The following is a 17,374-nucleotide window of genomic DNA, read 5'->3' as shown; positions in this document are numbered from 1 at the left end:
TGTCCTTATACTAACTATATGTCCCTGTTTCCAATTGGAGGGCTTAAGTACAGTAAAACTTATGGGGTTACCGGTGACTGGGGTATAGTCGGGGGCATCTGTACCCTTGCAAAGGATGGCAGCAAATCCTGTCTTTTGCCAAGTAGCCCGTGAAACACAACTCCAGTTAGGGCAATAATAGGAGCCACATCATTACATGTGAGTTGTCTCCCCAGCACACATACTTACCATTTGACATATGGGCTCTTTCCCAAGCTAGGCCTCCACAGCCACAGCCTATACCTCCACATCCACTTTGATCTGTGGCCGCACATGCATCAAAACGTTGATACTGGCTTATCAGGGTTCAACACCTGGATGTGGCTGATGTTCCCAGGGTTGCAGATGCTCTGAACCTCTAACCATTGCTCCCAAGGGCAGTAAGTGGGGTGAAGCAGATATGCTGATTACCATGGGAGCACACCAAATAGATGGTATGATTGTGGGTGCATGACCCGATGACAGTGCCTGCACAGGAATAGTAAATATGGAAAAGCAGAGTCCTGGTGGCAACACCTCCTGCGCAGTTACTATGCATACATAGATCACAGTTTGAGATCTGGGGGTTCTCGAACAAGGAACTGATTAAATTTCATGTAAGGAAAACATGGAAAGGCCCATCCCTGGGGGGAGAAGAAGATGACTCCCTAACATTTCACCATGCGTAGATTAGTCAGCTTCTGGAGTGACTAGAGCAGGGTTCTTGTCCCATGGTTCATGGTTCCCTGTTGTTTCCCGGGAGGCAGGGTCCTTCCAAGGAAAGGTACAGGCATTCAAGAGGGTGGTCTTGCATGGTGAGACTGGGTCAGGGATGCACTTCCACTTGAGAGAGGCTGTCTTCACTTCGCCATGGTGGATCCAGGGTGTAATCTCTGCTACCATAACTGTGGTGGAGGCAGATAAAATAACAACAAAAGGGCCCCTCCAATGGGGTTTTAGCAGTTGGACATTTCATTCCTTTACCCCGATGGTATCCCCTGGCCTGTAAGAATGTGTGGGAATTGTCAGGCTAATGGGAAGTCTCTCACAGATCCAGTCATTGATTTTCAAGAGTCAACCTGAGGGCCTGCATCTGTTGCCTCAAGGTGAGGTCACCTATTTCTTTGAGGTCTCCTCGTATACCATTGATTAAGGGGGTAGGGTGTCCGTAAGAACTTCAAAGGGTGAGAGTCCTGTCCACTTCGTGGGACTAGACATAATCCTCAGTAATGCTATGGGTAGTAATTGATCCCATTGCAAATGGTTCTCCTGACCTAGTTTCCCAACTGTACTTTCAGGGTCCTAGTCAAACGTTATACTTTTCCTGAACTGTGGGGGTATAGGCCATATGCAGATTCCATGTGATTCCTAAGTCCTTAGCCATCATCTGTACCATTTCGGCCACAAAGTCTGGCCCATTATCCAACCCAATGGACACAGGTATTTCAAGCCAAGGGATGATTTCCTTTAGTAGACACCTGGCCACCTCCCAGGCTTTTTCAGTCTGCATGGGGAGAAGGTGCAGACAAATGCTAATAGGTATTTGCATCCTCAGGCAAATGGCATTTGTGTGAAGTCCACCATCAGGTTTTAAAGGGGAGTTCTGCCAACACTTTGCACATGGGGTGGTGCTCTTGGTCCCTGCTGGGATTGTTTTAGGCACATAGGCTACATCTTTCTCATATCACCTTACTGATGCTGGAGATGCTTGAAAAAGTGCTGGTCCAGGACAGTCTTGAGGGCTGTTCATTCTGAATGTGATCCTTCATGGAACTGCTTAACAAATGAGGGAGCCAATGACTCAGGAATGGCAATGCAGCCATCCATAAACTTCTACCATCCATGCAGTACAAAATTTCCTTCCTCAGTCTTAAACCAGGCCTGTTCTTGTGGTGTGTACTTTGGGTCTTATTCAGCTAAGGGACATGGGAACAAGGCAGTGGCCAGAGAAGTTGGGGCTGATCCTCTCATGAGGGCTGCTTGTTTGGCTTCCTGGTTTCTCCAAGCAATTGTTGTATCTCCCTTTTGGTGCCCTCAGCAGTGTATAACTGCCACACATTTAAGGGGCCCACACAGCATCTAGTAGTTTGAGGAATTCTTGCCCTTCTCTTTATATAATGCCCCATGGACATGAATGGTTGTAAAGGCATATTTATAGTCAGTGTAAATGTTTACCCGTACTACTGCAGCAAGCTGGAGTACCTACATGAGGGGGACAAGTTCAGCCTTTTGTGCAGAAGTTCCAAAAATCAGTGGGCAGGCCTCAGTGACTGAGTCCAGAGTTACTATCGCATACCCAGCAAAGTGCATGCCATCCCAGATAAAGATACTGCCATATGTGAAGTATTCAGATGTGAAATATTCAGATGTCCGGATGGCTGGTAGGCTGGTCACTTCAATGTGTCTGGCTCAAGAAAACCTCATCCATAACCTCTAAGCAGTCATGCTCCAGGGAGCCCAAGTCAACCAGCAATAGGGTGGCCATGCTTAGAGTCTTAGCAACCTCTAGGCAGATGTGTGGGTTTTCACATAGCATAATCTGGTATTTGACCATCCAAGAGTTGGTCAGCCAATAATTTCCTTATACTCCATGAGAGTTAGGATGGAGTGGGGAGCTCAGACAGAGTTCTTGTCCCAGGGTGAGCTTGTCTGCCTCCACCACTAGGGCAGCAGTGGCTGCTAAGGTACGCAAGTGAGGGGGCCAGCCTTGGGCAGCAGCATTGAACTGTTTGGACAATTGAGCCGCTGGACGATGCCAGGAGCCTAGTAGCTGAGTCAAGACCCCAACAGCTGTCCCCTTTCTCTCATGGACATACAGGGAAAAGGGCTTCATCACATCTGGCAGGCCTAGAGCAGGAGCATTTGTGAGCACCCTTGATTCCTCTAAAGACTTTTTCCTGTTCCTGTCCCTTTATTAAGGGTTCCCATTCTCCCTCACTTTGTGGCTTTGTGGAGGGGTTTTGGCCAAGAGGGAGTAGTTAGGGATCCAGATTTGGCAGAAACCTGCAGCTCCCAGAAACTCCCTGACTTGCCAGCAGTTCTTGGGGGCTGGAATAGAACAAACAGCTTGTTTCCTCTCAGGGCCAAACCTGCACTGTCCCTGCCACAGATGAAAGCCAAGGTATTTGACAGTGTTTTGGAAAATCTGAGCCTTTTTCCAAGAGACTTTGTATCCTGCCTCTCATAAAAGAGAAAGAAGGAAGTGGGTCCCTTCCATACATTCCAGGTTAGTCCATCCAGCAGGAGGTCATCTACATACTGGAGGAGGGTGCAGCTGTGCTGGTTGGCTGAGAAAGCTTTGAGGTCAGATGCCAGGGCAGGGGCTGGTGGAGTGGGTCAAGTGGCAGAGCACCTGCCTAGCAAGTGTGAGGCCCTGAATTCAAACCCCAGTGCTGCCAAAAAAATAAAATAAAAGCATGGATGCCAAGGCAATTCCAAAAACAGTGGACCAATTTCTGAAGTCCAGGTTAGTGGCCTCTTTTCTCCAGTGTTGGGATTTTTCCCATTCGAAGGCAAAAATAGGCTGGCTCTGTGGGGCCGGGTGGATGCAGAAAAATGTATCATTAAGATAGAGGCAGGTAAAAAACTTTGCCTCAGTTGGGGCAAGCCCTAAAAGCATGTAAAGATTAAGTACTACAGGGTGTAAAGTGACAGTTGCTGAATTTACTGCCCAGAGGTCCTGAACTGGCTGAAGATCCTCGGTCTCCAGTTTCTGGACAGGTAGTAAAGGGGTGTTCCAGGATGACTGGCAAGGTTGGAGGATCCCATATTTCGGGAGTCTGTCAAAGTTTCTTTGAATTCTGACCTGGGCCTTCTGGGGAATGAAGTACTGTTTTTGTTGGTGGCACCTGGCTTTAGTTCCACCATTACTGGGGGAACATTTTGGGCCAGACCTGGGGGTTATCTTCAGCCCATACACCTGGAATCTTAAAGGAAAGCTCAGGAGTCTCAGGAGGCCTTCCCTTAGGGGCACAGAGTGGCCATTCCTCTTCTTCTGTGACTGTAAGAGTTCAAACTCTTGTCTTAGGTCCTCTCAGTTGTAAGGCTGCCATACCATTTGAATCAAAAGTTATTTGTGCCCTCAGTTTGCATAGCAAGTCGCTGCCTATCAGACCCACAGGACAATTGGGGAGATAAAGGATTTCATGCCTTACTTCATGACTTCCAAGATTGCATTGTGTAGGTGCTAAGAAGGGGCAGCAGGCCAGGTTCCCTGTAGCCCCAATAATAGTTGCACTCTTCTGTGAAAGGGGGCCCACTGTCTGAGGCACAACTGCATTTCACCTCCATATCAACCATGAGATCAACGGGATGACCCCCCCATCTTCATTTGGACCATAAGTTTCTGGGGGGGCCAGTAGAGTGGAGCCTGGTCTGTCTTAGTCTTCTTCATAGTTCTCCAGGGCTGCCAACCCAATAAAGTTTTCCTCCCAGGGGCCAGCCTCCCCGTGGGCCAGCCAATACTTTCACTTAACAATTTGGCTTCTGCTTCTGGTCTGTGGCAATTTTGGGAGTACCTGGGCCATTGGGGACATTTATTCTTCCAGTGCCCTTCTTGACTACAGTAGGCACATTGATTTTGCCCTAGTTCAATGGGTTAGTCTCTTTGACTTTTTGCTATACAAATATTTCTATCCATATCTAAATTTACAAAATCTGCAAGACATGTCTTTTAAATGTACAACTTCAACAAGAATACCAATATGAATGTCCTGATAGAAGTAAGCTTCAAGTCAGAATTATGATGAGTTTATAAAAAAATTAAAGAAATGCTGTCTTACTCTTAAGGTCTAGATGATGGTGCTGGTGCTGTTGAAGTGATCTCACTGCCCTCTATGACCACTGTGATGGGGACACACAGCCCTGGATCACTGTGCTTTGAGCAGCAACACCTCAGACAGAGGCAGCAGGTGGCAGGTTTGTGATATGACTGACTACAGCCATGTGGCTGCAGCTGCACAGTGTAACTTACATCAAACTGTGTTTGTGTGAGGAAACATAGTTTTAGGTGATACCTTTTAACAGCCACCTCAGCTCTTGAAACTAAATGGTATGTCCACAGCACATATTCAACAATCAAAAGAACAAATTATTGATCCATGCCACAACCCTGGACAGATCTCAAGGAAACTGTGCTGAGTAATATCACCCACCTCAAGAGGTTACATAATGTGTGACCCGATCTATACAACATCCTTGATATAACAAGCAGCAAGGGGTGGTTCTCACTAGGAAAGGGCAGCTCAAGGGATCTTTGTGCTGGAAGAATTGCATGTTGCCTATGGTGATGTCACATATACTCGCACATGACACAGTTGCACAGCAACAAATACACACTCCATCTCAGGGCACCTAAGAGCTCCCAGGGACAGCCTTGCTCTAGGCCTGTCTAGGCCAAGTCCTCTAAAGATGATTAACATATGCTTCAGATGATTTTCTATCCTATGCAGAGAAGCTGCTGCTAGTTTTGTTTTGTTTAATAAATCCCTTGATAATCTTTAAAAGTTAAACCCTGTGTCTCTAGCTTAAATGAGCTTGAAAATCAGAGAAGGAAATAAAAAGCTGAGATGGGTAGCTACCAGTATTTATGTCTTCCTTTTTTTATTTCTATAAATTAAGATAAATCAAATGTTTCTAGCTTAAATTATGTCAAATCAGAGAAGGAAAACAGCAGACTGTACAGAAAAAACTTTCTCCTTTGACACCTGCAATTTCTAAAAGCAATGAGTGCTTTTATTAAATTTAGAGAAACTATCACCACAAATACATGACTTCTTCAGAAAGGCCACTTTGTGATAAAATACATACACAAACATAGTGTTCGTGGTTCCTTCAAAGTCCTAGATAGTCTCTGACTTCAGAATCGCCTATGCTTTTAGCACACTACAAGCACAGTTGTCAGGTGGCACCAGCAAAGGTGTAAACGTGGGCAGAACATCTGAGATGGGCTTCAAAAGAAAATGCCCGGGCTCACCATGTCCATGTCCAGCTGGTTAGTAAGAGGCACCGCTGCAGAGCAGGGAGCCAAGAACGGATTCACATCTGCTTTTCTACCAGCCCTGGGTTCTGGTGGGCCTTTAAAACTTGTGGTTGCATTTGTGTCCAATTTTCTCCCTCCGGAATCTAGAGATTTTATGTCATTAACAGAAAGCTTTGCTGTGGGGGTAGATGGGTGAGATTCTGCTTTTAGAAATTTAACAAAAAGCTCTGAAAAAGAACTATTAAGCACAGATTGCTGATTTGGTGTCAGAGGTGTGTTAGGGACACTTTTTGGTTCTCTTCCAAGCCAGCCGGTCATCCAGCCGGCAACACCTCCTTCATCTTCATTGAACAGTTGTTCCATCTCCTCCTTCTTCATACCAAGAACACTTCCCGTTAACCGTAATACCTCATGTCGCTTGTTTACTGGTGTGCAGAAATGACCAATAAGAAGGTTTCTCATGAGGACTTTGTCTACTTTGCGTTCTGCATTGTTTACTAAATTCATCAATTTCTTTTGTGTATCATCCAACATTTCTTGTCGGAGCTCACTTTGTTTTTTCAGTTCTTCAATCTGTTCTTCCTTTAGCTCTAACTGTTCTGTAAGTCTGGCTGCTGACTCCAGTGCTGCATTTGCTTCATCCAAATGTTCTTGTAATAGTGACACCTTCACTTCCAGATTTTCCGCCTTTTTCTTCCATTCGGCTATACCCTGTTTTTCTAATTCAGCAGAATACATCGCTTTTGTCTCTTGTTGGTAGCGCTCTAGCTCCATCTGGAGGTTAGTTAATGACAGAGCATACTGCTTTATTTGGTCCTGAGCGACAGTGAGCTGTGCTGCAGTTTGATCCCTTTGCTTAGAGACAATGTGTAATTGCTCTTGCAATGACTCTGCATGCACACTGGCTCGATGGTTTGCATTTTCCATTGCATTAGAGGACAAGACTAGCTTTTAATCCAGTGACGTGACTTTGTTTCTCAGTTTAGCCTCTCTGTCTTCCACGGCCAACAATTCCTGAGTATGAGACTCTTCTCTTTCTGAAAGGTGATTGCGCAATCTATTGAGCTCCTGTTTTAACCATGTTTCTTTGTCGTGTAAGTGCTGTACTTCATTCTGTAGGGCACTGTTTTCCATTTGTTTCTGTTTCAGGGCCAACATGACTTGGTCTCTCTCCTGTTGAAATGTAATTGTCTTCTCCTGCATTGACTTAACTGTATTTAAAAGCTGATTTAACTCCCCAGCCTCGCCCTCTTCTTTTTCTTTCAATAGCTGCACAAAAGCCAGGGCCTTCTTTCATTGAATGGTACTCCAACTCTTTTTCTCGAAGCATTAGAGACAACTTTGTGTTAGTTTCTTATAATTCCTTTTCTCTGGATGTTTCTACTAGTTTTTCATTTTCCACTTTCAGTTTAGAAATGTCCGTTTCTAAAATTAACATTCTTTCCTTCAGGTTTGTTACTGCCTGCTTCAAAAGCTCATTTTCATTCACTTTGTTAGTGAACTTTTCATCTGAAGAAAGTAACTGATCACTTTGGGCTTTGATTAAGAGGTCTTTTTCCTTAAGTAAGTTTTGTAATACATCTCGTTTCTCTTTCAGCTGCTTAATTTCTGAATCAGTTTGCTCATGTACTTTTCTTTCTAGCTCTGAGGCAGCAGCAATTGAATCAGACAAAATGTTATTATTTTCCTGGAGAGTTCTGATTGTTGCATCCTTTTCTTGTAGCAATTTTCTTAACTTTTCTACCTCTTCTTGAAGAGAAGGAGAACACTCACTCAATCCAGCAGGCACACTTGCTCTAAGGGATTTTGCTGCCTGGGAGGTAAATGGTGAGCCAGAAGAGAGCTGGGGTGATATGATATCAAGTTTTCCTAAAAGAAGATTGTTAGCACTGTAAAGCTGTCCTATGCTGTGCTGAACTCGTGCTAATTCTTGTCCCAATTTTTTAAGTTTATTTTCATTCTGCTCATAACTTGGGATCAGGCCAGTGTAGTCTTCTTGTAATTTAGAATTATTATCACTGTCCACCAAAACTTGGGCCTGAAGTTGATAAAGATCCTCCAGAAGATGGGCTGACTCATTTTGCGTGTTTTTGACAGTGGTTACCAACTTTTCTTTCCATTCTTCCATTTCCTTTACTTGCTGCTTTAACTTAACCTGTTCCTGTAGCAGCTCCTCAAACTGATTATTAGTGACACCTCCAACCTCATTACTGGGGCTGGAAGCTTGTAACACTGCCAACAAAGTTTGACTTTTCTGACTTAGTGCATCTATCTCGATGTCTTTTTCATGAATGATAAGTGATAAGTTCTGAAGAGTTTCTCTAAACATAACTTGATCATCTCTTTCAAATCTACTGGACAATGTTTTGTTCTCATCTTGCAGCTTAATGAGTGCTGCTTCTTTGGCAGCCACTATATTCATTATTTTGTGATATTCTGTTTTCAAATGGCTATTTTCCCTTGTCTTCTCCTCCAAAACAGCGAGTACTTGCTCTCTTTCTCTAGCATGGGTCTGCAGTTGCTGTTGGAGGCGAGTGACATCTTGGGTGCAGGAAGCAGAAGAAATTCTTGCATGAAGAGTTTGTATCTCCATGTCTTTCTGCTGGATAATCTCAGTTAGTTTACTGACCTCATCGTTGGCCAGATTATCAATTTGTTTACTTAGAGATATATTTTCATTTAGAGGTTTAATCTCTAACTCTTGTTCTCTTAGTCCTTTCACTAGCCTTTCAATTTCACCTTCAGGTACATCAAGTCTTTCACTTCCATTTTCTATATTAGGGCTTTGAACTTTTGTTTTTTGAAAAATATCAGACTTCTGGATGTTTAAGTTATTTTTCTGTAATTTACTCAGCTGATCTTCTAAATCTTCTACTTTACCTACAAGCTTTTGCTTGGCTAAATGCAAATCTGTTAGGGCCAGTTCACTGTGCATTAACTTTTCTTTTTGCACATCTAACTCTTTTGCAATTTTCATTTTGTCATCCTCAAGTTGATAAACTCTCTTTTTCTCATCATGTAGATCTTGCTTCAGTTTCCTGATAACACTATTCTCTTCATTTTGCCATTTTGATAGCTGATCTTTTAATGAAATCACATGCTTTGTAGCTTCCTGGTTTTGCATGTGCAGATCTTCCAACTCAGCTCTCAGCATTTCCTTATCATTACTCTGATTCAGTTCTTGTTCCTTTGCCTGCAAGTTAAATCTTAAGTCACGCAATTCAAACTCCAAATTCAGGTTTCTTGTAGCTGTGCTTTGACTTACTTCATATTCATTTCTCAGTTTTGAGAATGATATCTGAAGTTCTTCCTTTTCTTGACTCAATATTGTCCTCTCTTTTTCTAAAAGCTGAACTTGTGTTTTAAGTTTCAGGTTTTCTTCAGCAAGACTGTTATCCTGGTTTAAACAACGTAGTCTCATGATTTCATTTTCAGCATCAGACAGAGCTTGTTGTAGTCTGAATACTTCATCCTCTGAAGAATTCTGTAGAATTCGCTCCTTCTCTGCCACAGCATCTCTCTGCTCCACAGCAGAAGGCTGTCGTTTACTACATTCCTGTTTCAAGCTTTCACACTGTTCAATCGTTTGTCTCTTTTCCTCCTTTAACTGTTCCTGTTCTCTCTTCAAGGTATCTAGCTCATTTTCTGCAGAAGTTAATTTTTTATGTATGCTTTTTATTGTATTCTCCATTTCTTCAAGTCTTTTTGTAGATTCTACTTTTTCAGTTCGTAGAACCTGAATAGTTTCTCCCATTTCATTGATTTTTGAGTGATCAGTCATGGTAAGTCCTGAGTCACCTTGCTGCAAAAGATTTTCAAGATCTTCAATTCTTTCTTCGTAGTCTCGTAAGTCTTCTTCATATTTATGACTTATCTCTATCAATTTATATCGATGAGCATTCTGCAATACTGACATTTCATGCTTATGGTCATCAATTTCCTGACTTTGTTTTAGTTTAATCTGTTTAATAGTAGCTTGCAGTCTGCAGATTTCCTTTTGCTCAGAGCTGTGTGCTCTTTCTTCCTGAGCAATATGCCTCCAATGGCCAACTTCAAATTCTAGTCTTAAAACTTCACTCGACAATCTCTTTATTTTTTGTTGTGATGAAATTTTGTTACCAAAGTCCATGTTATCTTCATGGAAGGATAAAACCTGATGATAGCCTTCATAACCTGACGAAGATAACACAGTGGTTGCTGTCACACTGCCAGCACCTGAATATACCTGATAAGGAAACCCAGGAAAAGATCAAAGTTGGGAAAAGAATCAAAGATGAGTAAAGCCTTTCCCCTTAGCTGTGGCCCCTACATCCAGCTATCTCATTAGAAACTGTGGATGGCCTTCATCCTGTGCTGACATGATATATTGTAACCTTGAACAGCTAACTGCCAAGTCTGCTTCTGCACTCCCTGCTTGCTTGCTGCTGCTTTTCTCAGTATAAAAATCTCAATCACCCTGAGCTTGGAGGCTGCGCCATTTTGGAGATGTCCAGGTGCTGGTCTGCTAGCGTAATAAATCTTCCTTTCCTCCAACCACCTGGGTTTGAGTCTTATTCCCACTGGTCAGTCATACTTTCTGTACTGTTCCTGTAACATTTTGGAGGCCCCAGCGAGATTAGACTGCCATGCCCTGTTGGGCAGCAGGTGTCCGCTCCCCAGCCCTGTAGCCTGCAGAGGTCCCAGGGTCTCCTTCTAGATGACAGAAGGAGGCTGCCGAGCCAAGGACCAGGTCCTCAAACTGGTGGAGTGAAACAGAGACCTGCACCAGACATCTGGACCAGGTAGGAACCCTGAGGTAGTCAGTATAGGAGCCGGCATGGATTGATCCTCACAGGGGACCAGTTGAGCCCTGATGTGATTCCAGGGTGATTCGTCCCCTTCCTCTGGGAATGATGTGATTCTGGTCATCTGGGGCCAATATGATTCTGACCAAGTGATTTATAGGCTGATGTGAGTCCTGCTTCCGACCAACTGGGTTTAAGGCTAGCCAGGATTTTAGGGGAAATAAGTAGGGACTGATTGTTTTAAACTCTGAGTAAATGATGTATGAGTGAGCAGCTTGACTCTCTGGCATTTCAAGCTCGAATTTGTGACTCCACGGCTGGGCACCCTTAAGGTCCTCTGAAGGCTATGGAGTCCAAGTGGGCTCCATCTGAGTCACGGTGATTGACATATGGTCTATGGTGTGATTGGACTAGCATCCAATCGTAAGTCACCCTATTGGGCTGATCCCACTCTTGCTGTCACACCTGACCTCATGGTCTGGGGATATGATCAAGCGAGCATCTGTGTGGCCTCACTGAGAGGCACCCCGCTCCTTTGTTTGTCTTACAACATCGGCAATTACCAGACATATATAAAATGAACATCCTAAAGGAAGACTAAAGCTCAACGCTAACTGAGCTCTTACAAAAATTAACACATAAAGGATGGGCTTACACTGATACATAAGATCTGGGCTGTCTCAAAAAAAAAAAGACTATTACAAAAGGGTTATAAACATAAAAAAGAGGTAAAAAGGAGAGAAAAAAACCCAACTGACTGTTGCTGATAAAAAATTGTTCCAAAAGGTTGAAACAGTAAGCTTGGTCTATTATTGAGACAGTCATGGGATGCTTATGTTTCTCCTGTTAATGTCTACTCAGATTGTGTGTCCATCTAATGGTGTGATCACAATGTATGTGAATGAGTAAACATCTTCAAAATGTTCTTAAAAATGCTGCAATAAGGTTAATATGATACTCAAGATAAAAAAAAGGGTATTCATTTTAAGGAGCTCTGGTATAAACTGCTTGGGCTTTTTACACATAAATGTTTGAACATCTTGAGAACAGTTCTTATGATAGAGTCAATGTAAAAATTATTGCTCTGTTCTGCTGCCACTTTTTAAGAAAACAGGTTTTCAAACATATTTCAATCAGGTCTCACTAAGATGCAGGCACTAAGGGGTTATACTCCAGCTCAGACCAGAGGGGAAAAAAAGAAAAAAAGGGTGGGCACAGCAGGAATGTTAAAATTTGGGTAATTAAAAAAAGTCTTTGCATATTTCATTCTGCCATAAATACAATCTAGAATTAAATTCTCTCTTATAATACAGCAGTCTATTAACAAATGGGCTCCTCTGGGTCAAAGTGCCCTACGGTGCTCCAGACTATGCTTACTAGCTTTAGGAAAGGCTTTTCTGTTGACTATGGGTTTAAAACAAAACCAGCCAAGCTTTGGAGATTCTGTAAATTGAAATGGCCCGCCTTTCACACAGGATGGCCAGCAGAGGGCACTTTAGACTTGGCTATTATCGCCCGCACCAGGCCACTCTGGCTGCCCAGAGGTCTGAGTCCAATACAGGGGACTCCAATAAAAAAAGAAAACATTGGACCTGGACTCCTACCCAAGTCATCCAGCAGTTTCTTCATTATACCCCCTTTGCCTCCAACAACCCCAAAGAAAGAGATAAACCATTAAAATGGTCACCAAATTCTGAGTGGATGAAAGTAAAATTAGGGCCCCAGCAGCAGTGCTATCCCCCTCCCTCAGGCTCCAGGGCAGCCATGTGAGACTTTCTGCTACAGCTTGCCCCTGGTGGTAGCCGGGCTTGGCACAGGGCCTGCCGAGCTCCAGAGCCTCAAGCTGCAGCACAACGTATTAAGACCAGGTGTACGCCCAAGTTGGGGCCACTGTCTGCACTGCGTGTCCTCGAACTATGGGACAATACACTGGAGGGGCTGACTCCGGGAAAGGGCCTGGCCCCCGCCAAGCCGCCAAGCTTCCCACAGCTGCAAAGCCTCAACCTCACCTGCAACTGCCTGGATGCCTTCCCCTCCAAGCTCCTCCAGCCCAGTGCATTGCCTCCGCTTAGTGAGCTGGCCTGTGCCAACACACAGCCAAAAAGGAGGAGGGAACAGAAGCAAAGGCGGGAAAATGGCAAGGGGGAGGAGGAGATGACAGATGTGGCCAAGCTGCTGCTCACTGCGCCACTGACAAATAGACTATGCTCTGATGGTGGCGCAGATTCATATGATAGACCTAAAGAAAAACCTAAAGATGAAATATCCATCCAAGTTAGTCCTGGCTTCTGCTCCTCCCCATGTGACTATGGTTCACTGACAAGCCCGGCTTACACGTCAGTGCCAAAAGGCTGTGTCACACGTGCCATTGATGGTTTTACAGGGCTCATGGATGATGACACTAAGTTATCCAACACCTTTCAGCTGGATATTTTTAAGATGTCTGGGCTCTTTGTTCTGCCTTTCTAGGTTGCTGTTGTTAGGTGATGCTGTGTTGTCATTACAACACTACCCTGATCTCACTGGTTTTCATAAAATGAAAAACACAGTTGTCTTAAAGAGAGCATCTGACAAAACCAACTTGATAGTTATTAAATAGATCAAGACTCCAAAACAAAGGAAGGGAACAGCCTGGCCTGGTGGGAGAACAGACACATAAGGCCTTTACAGATCCTCAGACCGCAGACAGATTGTCGAGAGGGCACCTAGAGCGGGGAAGGACGCTGTGTCCATCTGGCCAGTGGGCAGCCAGATCCCCGAGCCTTATTTCAGTCACTTAAACTTGATCTCTAACCAGAGGCTAGCCACAGTCCACCCTACTCCCAGATTGACATCCCATGGACAACAAAATGGCTGTTAGCTTTTTACAAAATTGGTACAGAGGGCTAAATGTGGATGAACACAGGGCCCTGATGGTCACCGGAATCCCAGAGGACCTAAAACCAGTGGACATCAAAGCCGTCCTGCAGCCGACCTTGCTGCCCCTGGGTCAATTCTGGCTTCTGGCGGTGAGTGCTGTGAGTCAAGAAAAGGCCAAGGCCGCCCTGGTAGACTTTGTGTAGGACATGGTTCTGGCTGCCATCCCCTGGGAGATCCCAGACAAAGATTGGGTATGAAGGGTTCTATGTAAGACCGGAACACAGGACACACAGGTCCTAAAACAGCCAAGAAAGCTGCTTCTAGATAAAAGGCCCAGCCAGGCCCATAAAGATACAAAAAGCCAGGCCCAGGGGCCAGGACAGGAGACTGGGAAGGCTGACATCCCTGGTAAAGCTTCCTGCGGTCAGGGAGACAGACACAGAGCAGAGGCCATAGGGTGACCCAAAAACACAAAAAAAGGGGCCACGGAGGGCAGTCTATAATGAGCGAGTCTGGGGACTCTTCAGATACTGGCTTGGGTATCATGATAGAGGAGATCCATGCAGAGGACACAACTGTGGACAAAGACCAGCAGTCTCTGCCATGCTCCAGGCTGCCACCAAGGAGTTCATTAAGAAGTGGGCCACCCAGGAGAACCCAAATAAAGGAGACAGTCCCTCAAAGTTCTTGACCCTGGTCACCATGACAGATAAAGCCACAAAGTGAGGGGACAAAAGAGATCCCCTAATTCGGAAATCTAAACAACAGGCTTTTCATGCCATCAAGGAAACATTAGTCAGTGCCCCTGCTCTGAGACTCCCAGATGTAAAAAGCCTTTCTCCCTCTATGTACATGAGAAAAACGACATAACAATTGGAGTCCTGACCCAATTCCTAGGTTCATGACATCAGCTGATGGCTTATCTCTCCAAACATTCAGTGGCAAAGGGATGGCCTTCCTGCTTGCTTGCTGCTGCTTTTCTCAGTATAAAAACCTCAACCACCTGAGCTCAGGAGCTGTGCCATTTTGGAGAAATCCAGGTGCTGGCCGGTCAATAAACCTCCCTTTCCTCCAACCACCTGTGTTGGAGTCTTATTGTCCCGGTCAGTCGTACTTTCTGTACGTTCCTGCAACATACCGACTTCAGTTTCAGCATCTGACTCTGGAGCGCAGTGTGGCTTGCTGTCAGACGGCTGATTTCTGCCTCCCTTTGCTCTAGTTGACTTTGGTGACTTGCAGATTGCTGCTTCATCTGAAGCTCTGCTGCTTCCTGCCTTTCTTGCAGATGGGTGCAAAGGCTTTTCAGCCTCTCATGCTCAGATCTTAAGAGGGCATGAGCGGACTGCGATTCCCTTCTCCCACTGTCGGGAAAATCTCCCATTGCCTCCTTCCCCCTCGACATTTCCCAGACCACGCCCGGGACTTGACCCAGAGACTGGCCCAAGCCGGAGCCCAGGCCCCAAATCCACGACATCGCTGCGGGTTGAGAAACGACCTGGTCCGCGAAAAGCGTCCAGCGCCGTCGGACGACCCCGCCAAGTGTCACCGAACCGCGACCGACGCGTCCCCAACAAAGGCCCTGGTTCCAATGCTGACGCGGAGCTCCTGGCATCGCCGGGCAGGGGCGCCGCCCTCGGACCCCACGCGTGACCATCACCGCAGGCACCGCGACTCGGCTGTCACTGCTCCCCCAGCTTAGTGATCTTCCCCGACCCCGCCCCCCCTGCCCACTCAAGGCTCAGAAACCCTCAGAGGATGTCATGGGTTCTCTTTAAATAAAATAAGTCCCCAGCAGGGATCTGAGACGTGGCAACATGGCTGGAGCTGGCCACGTGCCAGGCATAGTGACAGAAGAGTAAAAACCCAGCAGCGCCCAGGGGCAAACGGGGGAAGGTGACCACAGGGCTCATACAGCAAGGACCCATGTTGCTAGACACGCTTAATGGCCTTTATTTTGTTTCTGACAGGATTTACTAAACAGGTAGATGCATCCTGATTTCAGTTGAACATCTGGCCCTGCATCCCACCAAATGACAGGTAGGAAATTAATTCAAATTGCCCTGTGGCTGCCTCTGGTTCCTGCAGCAGCAGGGGAGGAGGGCGCCTCCCCCTGTGGCAGGCCACCAGAAGGCCTCGTTCTAATTCTCCACCCCATGATAATAACATGAATTGATCACAGGCTCTGTGCCCAACACCTCCTTACTTTCTCTTTTTACTCTCCACCAGCTGTCACTCACATCTGGGATCCACTGCGACAAGAGCACAGGAGACAGGGTGAGAGGCAGGGAGACACGGAGGGGAGAGCCCCTCTCCTGAAAGGCCACACTGGTTGGGTATGCTAGCCCAAAACCTGCTTGCCCAGGTACAGGTGCAACCCACATCCCTTGATCAGGAGACCCCACCAACTCCTGTCCCTTGCATGTCTCTGAAGCATAGTATCCAGGTCCAGATGGGCCAGCAGGGCAGGAATACAGACCCTCTCTGCAGCCACCTTCAAGAGTAGGTTCTTCCAGCCAGTTCCTGCTGCCTGTCTCTTCCTTCCTGGACAAGCGAAGTCTTGCAGTTAGAAAGTGAGTTGATCATTGGAAGATTTGTTGGAAGGCCAATGGGAGACAAAGTGTAGTTTTAGTTCTCTAAGGAGTTGGGGCTGGTGAGGGCACACAAAGAATTGGGTCATTTCTCTCAAGGTTGTTTTTATTTTTAAAACATTCTGAATATACTCCCCAGGTGAGTGGATAAACAAATTGTAGGTCATGGAATACTACTCAGCAATGAAAAAGAATGAACTACTGATGTGTGAATGTCAAACACATCATGCTGAGTGAAATGAGCCAGACACCAAAGAAGACATCCTGTATGATTTCATTCATTTTAACTCAGAAAAGTCAGAACACATGTAGAAGTCAGAGCAGTGGTTTGCTGAGGTTGGGGTAGGAAGACTGACAGCCAAAAGGCAGGAAATGTTTTGGTGGTAGAAGTAGCTTGTTTCCTGGTTGAAGTGATAACTACATGGTGGGTGTACACAGATGTCAAAATTGATTGAACTGTGTACTTAGTGTGGAGTCATTCTATGTGGAACTAGACCTCAGGAAAACAGATTCAGAAAGATAAATTAAGCATGTAAAAAGGCAATCAAAAACATCTAAAGAAGTAGTAATATTTAACTTTTTATCAATGGCTCAATATATATAAATGAACCAGGCACCGGTGAGTCAGGCCTGTAACTCTAGCTACTTGGAAAACTTAGATTGGGAAGATTGAAGTTCAAGAGCCCAGGCAAATAGTTTCAGACCTCCATCTCCAAAATAACCAGAGCAAAATGGACTGAATGTGTAGCTCAAGGAGCAGAGCGCCTGCTTTACACGCACAAAACCCTGAGTTCAAACATTTGTCCCACCAAAAAGAAATTAATTAATTAAAAATATAGTAATTCTTAACTGAATTTTCTCATAAAAGAAAAGAACAATACAGATAAGAAAAGGTCTACATCTTGGCCATGTTTTCATGGCAGTCCAATGCTCTAGAAAGCACAGTAAGGAAGAGTGGGGGAAGAAGGCTTCAGTACAATCACTGAAGGAGCCCAGTGTGGTCACTCCCACCTGTAATCCCAGCACTCAACAGGCTGAGACAGGAAGAGCATGAATTCCAGGCCAACCTGGGCCACACAGGCAGTTGTATGGAATCACCTTGGATTTTAAAAACAACACTTGTAAATGAAATGATCTGGTGTTTT

The 17,374-nt window shown here is 45.1% G+C and overlaps 1 pseudogene; it reads right to left on the bottom strand.

The window, feature by feature from the left end:
* Positions 1-5,885: 5,885 nt before the first annotated feature.
* Positions 5,886-15,295, bottom strand: LOC109703019 (thyroid receptor-interacting protein 11 pseudogene; annotated as a pseudogene).
* Between the last annotated feature and the right edge of the window lie 2,079 nt (positions 15,296-17,374).

The sequence above is a fragment of the Castor canadensis genome, chromosome 11 (assembly GCF_047511655.1).
Source record: "Castor canadensis chromosome 11, mCasCan1.hap1v2, whole genome shotgun sequence".
In the NCBI taxonomy this organism is placed as follows: Eukaryota; Metazoa; Chordata; class Mammalia; order Rodentia; family Castoridae; genus Castor; species Castor canadensis.
This window is presented reverse-complemented; position numbering and strand designations above follow the sequence as displayed.